This window comes from Onychostoma macrolepis, chromosome 14, assembly GCF_012432095.1.
Source record: "Onychostoma macrolepis isolate SWU-2019 chromosome 14, ASM1243209v1, whole genome shotgun sequence".
In the NCBI taxonomy this organism is placed as follows: Eukaryota; Metazoa; Chordata; class Actinopteri; order Cypriniformes; family Cyprinidae; genus Onychostoma; species Onychostoma macrolepis.
Genome location: NC_081168.1, coordinates 32,215,045 through 32,225,660, shown reverse-complemented (window position 1 = coordinate 32,225,660; position 10,616 = coordinate 32,215,045).

The window sequence follows — 10,616 nt, the reverse complement described above, 5'->3', positions numbered from 1 at the left end:
CCCTGATACTGACTCTCTGACTCTGAGCGATAAAGATTAAAATATAAAAGTGCCGGTAATGTGTCCGTCACATTTCATGCACTGGTTCTGTTATTAAAGAGTGTTCACTTTGGCTGACGTCTTCATTCGAAGTTGTTGAAGCAGCATCTCTGTCAGCCTCTTGTCTCGGGACCAAGCAGGCGCGGGCGCAACCATCAATCTTATTTAAACGGAAGCCGACGCGTCCTGACCGCATCACTGTCTTTACTGGGTGTTTTTAGGGAATATTTGCATTTATTCACAGATGATTTGATTAGCGAATCATGTGCTGGACTGTCATTATTTTGGCTAATGCGAGCGAGGCACCACTGAATGCGCATCAGAGGGTATTTAGCAGTAGGTATAGGCTATGCAAAGCCGGCTTATCCCGTATACCTGAATATACCCTCATGTTGGACAAAACCATGCATCAACAGATTCTTAGCTTATTGACAAATATCTGATCTTGTAAGATGTTCTCCCTTTACTGTATGCGTGATGGCCAAATCGAAAGTGAAAGTGAAAGTGAAAGGCGCGAGCTCTCATTCAAAAGGATTTCAATTCCGCGCATATTGATAGCGGCTCCCTGATGTGCGAAAATACAGTATTAGCACTTATGTGGGTGTGGGCGGTAAGAAAACGGAAAAGAAAAAAATATATGAACCTCAGCTGAATATCACACATTGTATATCGCACATTGTCAGCTGAAATGTATTTTGAGTTTGGCTAAAATTAGCTAGTAGGCTAAAAGTTATTTGGGGTAAGGTTAGGCTCTGCTGGCGTGAGTTCACCAGTATAAACCACCACGGGTCTCTACACTTCAGCTGTGTTTTATGCAGTTAAGCGTACTTCTTGGTGAGAAATTGATAGAAAAATCCCCAATCTGTTAATGTTGGCTAAATGTCGTGTTACTGCAAGAACATGGTGTAATAGATCCGACCAACCCTGGTCCTCAAGGACACCTGGCTTATTATTTTCAAACTGCCCCTGCCCTGCCCCCCCCCCGCTGGTCACCTGGATCAGGTGTGTTCAGTCAGTCAGAAGCTGGAAGATACCATTTCAGATGAGGTGTGGGGGGGCAACACGAATTATTATCTTCTAGCTTATAATTCATTTTCTAGGTGCTATTGTAACTGCTAGAATTGGAGAAGTACGTTTAGTGAAAAAATTATTTATTTATTTATTTATTTTATGAAAATGAATTCGTTAAAACCCCAAACAAATGGATATGTAATTATTGTAGTAGCTATGACAGGCAGCAGATAATATCACTCCAGTATGTTTAATGATCCAGTGAAAGTTATTACTGTAAAGTAAATGACCTGAAAGAGACTGAAATGTTAAGTAAATGTAGGAAGAGCTCAATAATAACGTGCTGGAGTCTGTAAATGAGTTTGAACATGGATGTTTTCAGTAACTGCTTTAAAAATATTTAGTAATTTTAGATTTGAGTACCAAAGGAAGTGGAGCGGATGATGGGCAAGGGTTGCTGCTTTAGTGGAAGGGTTAGGGTTAGGGTTAGGGTTAGGGTTGTAGTACGAATTACATCCCGTACTACAACAGTGGAACAGCATCTCTTCTTGAGTGCTTTAATAAACCGCTGGGCGGTCACACTTACAGGAGGAAAGAACAGCTATGCCACCAAAAATTACTGTGACTGTAGTACAATTCTCATTTGACTTTTATATGATCATTAATGGGTTATGGAAGTAATGTCACCTTCCATGGAAATCTGAGTACTTTAAACACTTCATTCAGCCGACATGCAAGCTCTGGATGCAAGATAGTGTTTGTTAGCTTTGATTTCAGATAATAGGGTCCTTCCTCCATTATGTAGATGCATAGGACAAATACATGTTATTGTTATAGCATTTAATGGTAAAATTGGACAGTGAAATGCTCAAAACTAACACATCCTATGTAATATTTCCCAGAAGGACACTTTACTCCGAGCCTGCTGGATCTCCAGGTAAGACGGAGGCAAAGCCCACATCTCATGAAGCAATGACGGCTACAGAAGTATGTCCCTGTGTTTTTTTTTAATTTTCACAATGTCCTAATGTATAAAATTTAACAGAAGTGGTTGCAAAATTCTTTATAAACATCTTCAAAATTCCATTGATAAAATGGTTCTTTATTTCCATTATTTGTTTTACTCTCTTCAACATCAACACAGAAGCCATGAATCTCCACAGACCTGTGGACGCATGTGGAGGCGTAGGTGCTAATGTTTTGAAAGCTTTATATCTGAATGTGTTCAACTAAGTTGATTTTTTTCTCTGTTACAAAGCAAGACAAACACAGTCCTGTCAATTACAGAAAATCTTTTAGAAGAACTATATGTTGCCCTGAAATACCAGCTCCAGCATCTGGAAATATGTGAAGAATTTGTTCTGATGTTGAATGTCCAAGTGACACTTTTAAAATGTCGTAGTAGTCATCAATAGGTTAAGTGCTTAATGACACTGTATTGATACCCCGAGGGTGCAGTTCAGGTCACGACACCGTTGTTATTCTAACTAATGCATCAGAACGTAAGCTTTCAGATGATCATTACTCTTGTCATTGTACAAACAACAGGGGCACACACGACGGCGTAATTCAGAATTTAATGTAGTTTTCCAGTTTTCCTCCACAAATACAATAAACACAAATGTTAACATTTACTTTCAAAGTTGAAATCCATCTCTAGAGTGTAATGAAAGTAATCTCTATCTTCTGGATGAGGTCTGATTGTTGCAGGGTTGGACAGTGCAAGTGTAGCAACAATATTAAAGCCATTTATATATTTTGAGATATGAATATAAATAGTTTTGTTGAATTGTTTCTACAGGTGATGACAGGCTTCATGAGTGAACATCGGTCGGTATCGAGGTGCTGTGATTGATCTGTCTAGAGTCGGTGGATCTTCTCTCAGAGACTGTGAACAAAGTCATGCACAGGTTTGTATTTATCTTGCATTGTTTGTGTGTATTGCTGCATAATATTTCAGTAAATTATATATATGATTGCCACAATAATAAACCCAGCCTTTGATATTAGTTGAATTCAGGATGTAACCTGTCACACACCGTTATATCTCCTTTACCTGCCTGTTTTCTTGCTCAGGAGTTTTAAGATGTCTGTAGTAACTCGGACAGTCAGCCAGACTTGAAAACAAGCCATTCGAAGCTACAGCTTTATACTCTGTAATTCAAGGTGATTTTGGCCTTGTACCATTTAAAAAATCTCTTGTTCCTCGTCTTATGTAATTTTTATTGGTACCCTTTAACTATTCAGGGGACATTCTCTAAAAGACTGCCTGTCTTCATCAGAAATGTCCTGTTTGCTTTCACACAGGTACACACCTGGTTAAGGGTCTTTCTCCAGGACACCACAGAGGGACTGAAGACGGAGCGGAGAAATGCTGTTTTTTCACAGCTAAAATCTAACACGCATTTTAATGCAGAAAAACTTTTACTGACATAAGATTATTGTAGAGTAAAATATCATATAATACATGTTGATTACTTTTTTCTAATGATTCGTTCGTAAAATGGTTGTTCAATTGGATTTTAAATTTGGTTGTAGGACCATAAAAACATTTGCAAAATTAGTAAGTGTGTCATTTACCTCAAACCTTGCCTTTGATTTTTTTTAAATTTTTTTTATTTAATATTCATATTCTCTTCCCTCAGATGCTTTGAAGAGGTGGAGCCCCAATACTACAGACTCAGACATTGATGCAGCAATGGGGGAACACCTGAAGCACGCTCCAGGAAGAGCTGGGGGTCGTGGATATAAAAATTGAGCCATAAACAACTTTGGAGCTAATGCCATGAGCACGAGTTCCGAGAACCAGGTCCGGTTGGGCCAATGAGGGGCCACAAACAGGAGCTGCTCTCCATCCTCCCTGACTTTGCACAGTGTTTGTGCAATGAAGCTCACTGGGGGAAACAAGTACTTGAGTAAACCCCTGAGCCATCTGTGTGCCAGTGTGTCTGTGCCGAGTGGAGCCTCGGACAGGGAGTACCACAACTGGCAATGGGTCGATTCCGACGAGGCAGACAGGTCCACCTGTGCCTGGCCAGACTGACTCCAAATCAGCTGAAACGGCTGGGGGTGATGCCTCCACTCGCCCCTGAGCGAGACCTGTCGTGACAGGAGATCCGCTCCCTGATTGAGGTTGCCTGGGATGTGAGTGGCATGCAGAGACTTGAGTCTGTGCTGGCTCCAAAGTAAGAGATGGCGGGCGAGTTGTGACATGCGACAGGAGCGAACACCACCCTGGTGGTTGATGTACGCAACTGTCGCTGTGTTGTCCGTCCGGACCAACACGTGCTTGGCCTGGATCAAGGGTCGAAATCTCCTCAGGGCTAAAAGCACCGCCAACAACTCGAGGCAATTGATATGCCAATGCAGCCGAGGTCCTGTCCAAACCCCTGAAGCTGCATGCCCGTTGCACACGGCGCCCCAGCCTGTCTTAGAAGCATCTGTTGTAACAACAACGCATCTGCACACTTGCTGTAAGGGCACTCCTGCCTGTAGAAAATAAATGTCCTCCCAAGGGCTGAATGCACGGCGACACGACGGTGTGATGTTCACATGTTGATATGTGTTTGAGGATTAACATTCTTGTGAAGGGCCGAATCAGAACCCTCAAATCCGGGACCGGTCTGAGCCCTCCGCCTTTCTTGGGGACAAGGCTTTCTGGAGAAGGGTTGCAACCTCCGCCCGAAGGAGAGAAGCATTCTCGCCTCGAACCGAGGTGAACAGAATACCTCTGTACTTGGGCGGGCGCCTGGCGAACTGAATCGCATAGCCGAGTCGAATGGTTTTGAGAAGCCATCGCGAGGGATTGGAGAGGCTTAGCCAAGCATCCAGATACCCTGCCAATGGACTCAGGGGAACCAGTTTCGACGTACCTCGGGCAGGGTTGCTGTGGCTGATCGGAGTGGAAGGCACAGTGGTAGGAGGTGAAACGTCCTGTAACACACACCGTGCCTTGACCATGGTATCTGCCCCATGTGCCACCGACGGATGAGGGAACATGAGCTCACCAGCGTGCGTCAAGTGGGCTAGGTGACAGATTCCCTGCATCTGAACGTGAGGAGACAGAGTGTCTGTGTCCAAGTAGGTTCTGATGCATGGTGTCAGCGTTAGGCCCTCGCACATGGGAGGGCCAATAACACTGTGTGTGTGACCCAGAGAAGAAGGAATCGACTGGCAGATGGCCGGTGTAAAGCCGGATCCACCTCACGTCCCCCCAACGGATGTGGACCCGAGCTGGTCAGATAATCCCTCCTTCCCGGGCTGCCCGTCTCAGGAGCGCCTTGTAGCCTTACAAGGGTACTTGGTGTCCCGCTACCGAGCTGGTGGTGCCACCTTCCTGTGAGAATTAGACCATTAACTGGTCTTGACTGCAGGCCCAGGCTATAGTGGGGCCTCGGCAGTCCTCGCAAGAGGCTGTCCCTGGCGATGAGCAGGTGCCGTCTGCTTCTTAATCGTGGAGAACAGCTGAGTGAATTCTTCCATGATGTCGCCAAGAGACCAACCTGTGAAATGGGTGAATCAAGAAAGCGAACTTTCTCGGCATCCCGCATCCCAGCCAGGTTGAGCCACAGGTGGTGCTTCTGGACCACAAATGTAGACGTCGCCGGTCGTTTAGGAGAGATGTGAACCCGCACCAGAAGAACACGGATGGAAGGGTATGTTTGTCGACACACATAATTCCGCCCGTGAAGCTCTTTTAGAGAAATTTGCTCTTAAAGATCGCCGCTGAAGCACCCAGGGGTACTCTCACGACACTTATCTGTGTATGAAAGGGAGAGACCGCTGCCAGTGCTGTAGATCCAACGACGAGGACATCAAGAGGTGAATGAGTGCTGCTTCTCACGAAGAGACACTGCATCGGCTCGGAAAAACAGAACGAGTGAGCGGATGCTACGCTAGCCTATTTATACCCGGATATCCGGGTGTGGCCAGCTATGCAAATTCTGCACACCCAATTTCATTGGCCTTTTCTCAAAGATGTCAGAGGTGTTTGGGCTCCCAAGAGCGACCCCTAGTGTCGTACACTCGACACAACGTCGAAGTGAACGACAGAAGGGGAACAGTTCAACTTAAATCTTTTGAAAATAGTCCTGAATATTCTTCCATACATCCCACTCGAGTGCTTGAAATGAAAACAAATGGCAACATCTAGAGGAGCATCTGTGGCACTGACAAACTATAATCATAACTTCATGTGAGGACAGACCACACTTGTCTCCAGTATGAACTCTCTCATGTGTTTTCAAGGCTGATGAATCAGTGAAACTCTTCCCACAGTATGAGCACTCGTACGGTTTCTCTCCAGTGTGAATCCTGCCGTGTTTTATTAAGTTGCCAGATGTGATGAAGGTCTTTCCAAAGTCAAAGCACATATGAGGTCTCACTCCAGTATGAATACGCTGGTGAACTTGTAAAGTTTGCAGATGTGTAAAACTCTTTCCACAAAAAGAGGAAAGCATGAACTTTAATATGTCTTCTTAAGTTTGATGCCACAACATATATGTTTTATCACACTGACCACAGCTGAATGATCTCACTCCAGTGTGAAAGAGCTGATGATCTTTAGCACTTGAAACTCTGTCCACACTGAGTGCATGTGAAATATCGTTTGACTCAGTTTTTCCAGCTTGTTTCTGTGTGAAATCCTGTTCAGTCTGTGAAATGACTGGTGAAATCATGAGGTTTTTAAACTGATGCTGCTTGTCTTCATTCACTTCCACTGAGTCTAAAGTCAACATATTAAATGAAAAATATTCATTGAAATAACAAAATGAAACATAATAGAGCCTAAATTTAGCACAAATTTGGTTTACTGTTGAGTCCACTAGTATCTAGTCAGATTTTATCTTAATGTTCCTCATGCAGCAGTCATTAAAGAGAATGAAGGAAACACCAACCTGTTTGTGTTGGAATCCAGAGTTTTTCTCCAGTGCTGTAATCAAGCTTTTAAAAAACAAGCAACGTGCCGTATAGACTATTCCTATTTTTCTGGGGGTATTTGATAGTGTTTGGTGAAAAACAGAACTGAAGTAAATGTAAGTATTGATTTAAAAATAAGATTTTCTTATTGTTGACAGTATTGTTTCGCCATTAAAAGATCATTTTGGATAAATTAAGCTTCAAATATCTGTTAAGGAGCATGCAGTTGTATTTACCTTCTGGAGTCCTTCAGCTGTTGCATGTCTCTGTCAGATTTAGGTTTCTCCCAATAAAAACAAAACGATTGTCCCCCGTCTGAGAAACAGACTCCTTTCATGAACCTCAAATGCAAAACAACATCGCATTGTTGAAATGAAAGCATATTGCGCCATCTAGAGTCAAATGTGTGGCACTGCCAAATTATTGTCATAACTTCATAGAGAAACTCATGTAATTGTTCTGAGGATGGAGACATTTTTTTTCAAGATAATTATAAAGGTATAAGATAAAAGCACAGATGACCTTAAATTTTATTTAATATTTTTAATACTAGATAGATTAGTATTTTACTGCTGAATAACACTTTCAGGCTTTATAACCAATTTCATGTTCTTTCATTATGTTTAAACATAAAATACAATAAATGCGTTGTTAAAACGCTTTATGTCATTAAACGACTCATATATTTTTGTTCCTTTTTATTTCTCATTGTTTCAAAACATGCAGTCAGAATACATTTAAGAGGGCATATACATACACAATAAATGAAATCATTAATAAACCCCATCCAACCCCATAGCCAGACTTGACTGATTCAAAATCTTTCACCAGAAGTGATGTGATGAATCTGAAATGTGAAACAGTTCTCACTTGGGCAACTTTGGGCAACACTTATTTTAATATGAACATGCAGATTTGGGTAGTGAGCAAAGCTGTTCCCGCATGAAGAGCACTGGTCTCGTGATCTTTCAGGGTCCCTGACTGAGTGAATCGTGTGCACGCATGAGGTTTCTCTCCGGTGTGAATCATTGGATGCTGTTTGAGTGATTTGGATGAGCTAAAGCTCTTGTCACTCAAAGCACAGATGATCTCTCACAGCGGCGTGCATCTTCTGGTGCTCCTTCAAATGAAAAAAGCTCTCTCCGCAGAGCGAACACAAGCAAGGCTTCCTATCTTCATGAATGTCTGAGTGTCTGTGTAGGTGCGTGGCCAGGATGAATGCTTTCTCACACTGATCACAGCTAAAAGATCTCTCTCCAGAGTGGAGCTGATGGCTTTTGAGGACGTATGCGCTCGGGAAGCTCTTTCACACTGAGGACACGCATACGGACGCTCTCCGGTGAATGAAAAAAAGCTAACTGCGTCATTTTATCTTACGATTCAGACTTTTTTCTTGCCATTGCGCGACTTTTATCTCATAATTGTGAGTTTATATCTTGCAATTTCAAGTTATAAACTCGTAATTGCGTGTTAACATTTCTTAATGACTTTACATCTCCCAATTCTGTTTATTTTCTGCCACTGAATTAAAAATAAAACAAGCCTAATTGCGACATTTTATCTCACAGTTCGGACTTTTCTCCCACAGAAATGCGAGATATAAACTTTCTTATAAAACTCAGAGGGGAAAAAAGGCAGAATTGTGAGATTAAAGAGTAGCTTCCAAACAATTCAATTTTGTAAGACAAATAATAATATTAATGTATGTTCATCACTCTTACAGTGTAATTGAATTGCAATTGTAATGTCACCAAAATACATTTGAAGTTTATGCCGAATGAATTCTGCATTTCAAAAATTAAATAAAAGAGTGGATATTTAAAGTGTACTTAAGTATATTTGGAATAGTTCCACTTTAGCACAATCAAGTATATTTAATACAACTTCAGTTGAACTTCAGCACTGTTTTTGCACAACTAAAATACATTTAGTACCAAATTAGTTGTTCCAGTTTAGCAGACTTTAAGTATACCAATTTATAGTGTGCCACAAATATATTTAGTTATACTATTTTTTCACTAGGGTAAAGCTTCTGAACGCCGTACATTTGTGTTCGACTGCATCATTGATCAGTGTGTCCTTCCTTCAGTCAAGTTTCAGCTGCTGTTGATGGATTGTAATAGTTGAGATCAGCTGCGTTTAGCAGTAAATGTGAACCGAAGCTCTTGGGGTTTGAATATGGTCTCTGGAGACCCAGCTGATCTATTCTGAGACCATCAGAATCACTAAAGCTGCCAATGCAAATATGATTTTCACCTCAAACTCAGTTTCAGCGTTTGATTGGTTCAGCGCTCTGCACTGGTACAGATTCACTTCTGCTCATGAGAAATAAGTTATGTGATAAATTCATTATTAGCCTGAGATGAAGGAGCTACTTTAGAAACTGCTCAAGAACATATTTATGTTGCTGCTGATACAAAATGTCTTTACAGCCCACGTGAAAAAATACTATAGTAAACTGTAGTAAATTATAGTATATTGTAGTATATTTGTATTGAAGGATTCAATCTGTTGCCAGTTTAAGTGGTGATTACTGTTGTGCATCGGTTAGAATGCATGAGGCTTGGTTTCATCAACAGTTTCTTTATTCCACACGCAACAGGTGGATAGCGATGTGGTTCTACAGAAATAATAATAACTATTCTTAGTTCAGTTACATCAATCATCCATCATTAAATACAGTACTGTATAATTAAATATGGCACATTCAGTTAAATACACTGAACAAAATTATAAACGCAACACTTTTGTTTTTGCCCCTATTTTTCATGAGCTGAACTAAGATCTAAGACTTTTTCTATGTACACAAAAGGCCTATTTCTCTCAAATAGTGTTCACAAATCTGTCTAAATCTGTGTTAGTGAGCACTTCTCTTTGCCGAGATACTCCATCCACCTCACAGGTGTGGCATATCAAGATGCTGATTAGACAGCATGATTATTGCACAGGTGTGCCTTAGGCTGGCCACAATAAAAGGCCACTCTAAAATGTGCAGTTTTACTGTATTGGGGGGTCCGGGGGGGTCCGAAAACCAGTCAGTATCTGGTGTGACCACCATTCGTACTCCGTATTAAACAGTTTAAACAGTGGGAAAACAGCAGCTAGGATATACTCTATGAAATTTTACATAATGTATATAGAGTAAATCAAACAGGTTAAGAGTAGAGTGTCTGTGGATACCTGCCCATGAGGGAACGAGGAGGTATGAGCTGGATAACTCAGCATTGAGAATACAAGAGATAGACATGTCTTTAAGTAAAACAGAAGTAAAAGGTATGATTAAAACAGCAGCTGGAAGTATGTGGCAAAATGTATGGAATAAAGAGTCAAAAGGGAGACACCTATTTAGCATTCAACATAAAGTAGAGATGGAAAGAAAGGTATATGGAAACCGAAGAGAAGATACTGTTATAACCAGGATCCGTATATAGACACTCTTCATTGCATATAATAGGAAAAAGTGAGTCAGATTGCTGTAATTACTGTGGAATAACAGAAACAGTTGAACATGTGTCTTTCATTGTGAGGCATATAACAGTCAAAGAAAGCAGTTTGTCGAGAAACTAAGAGATATGGAAATCAGTGACATTTCAGTTAAGAATATATTTCAGAATGCACAGAAACAGTTAAAGGTTTATGATTTTCTT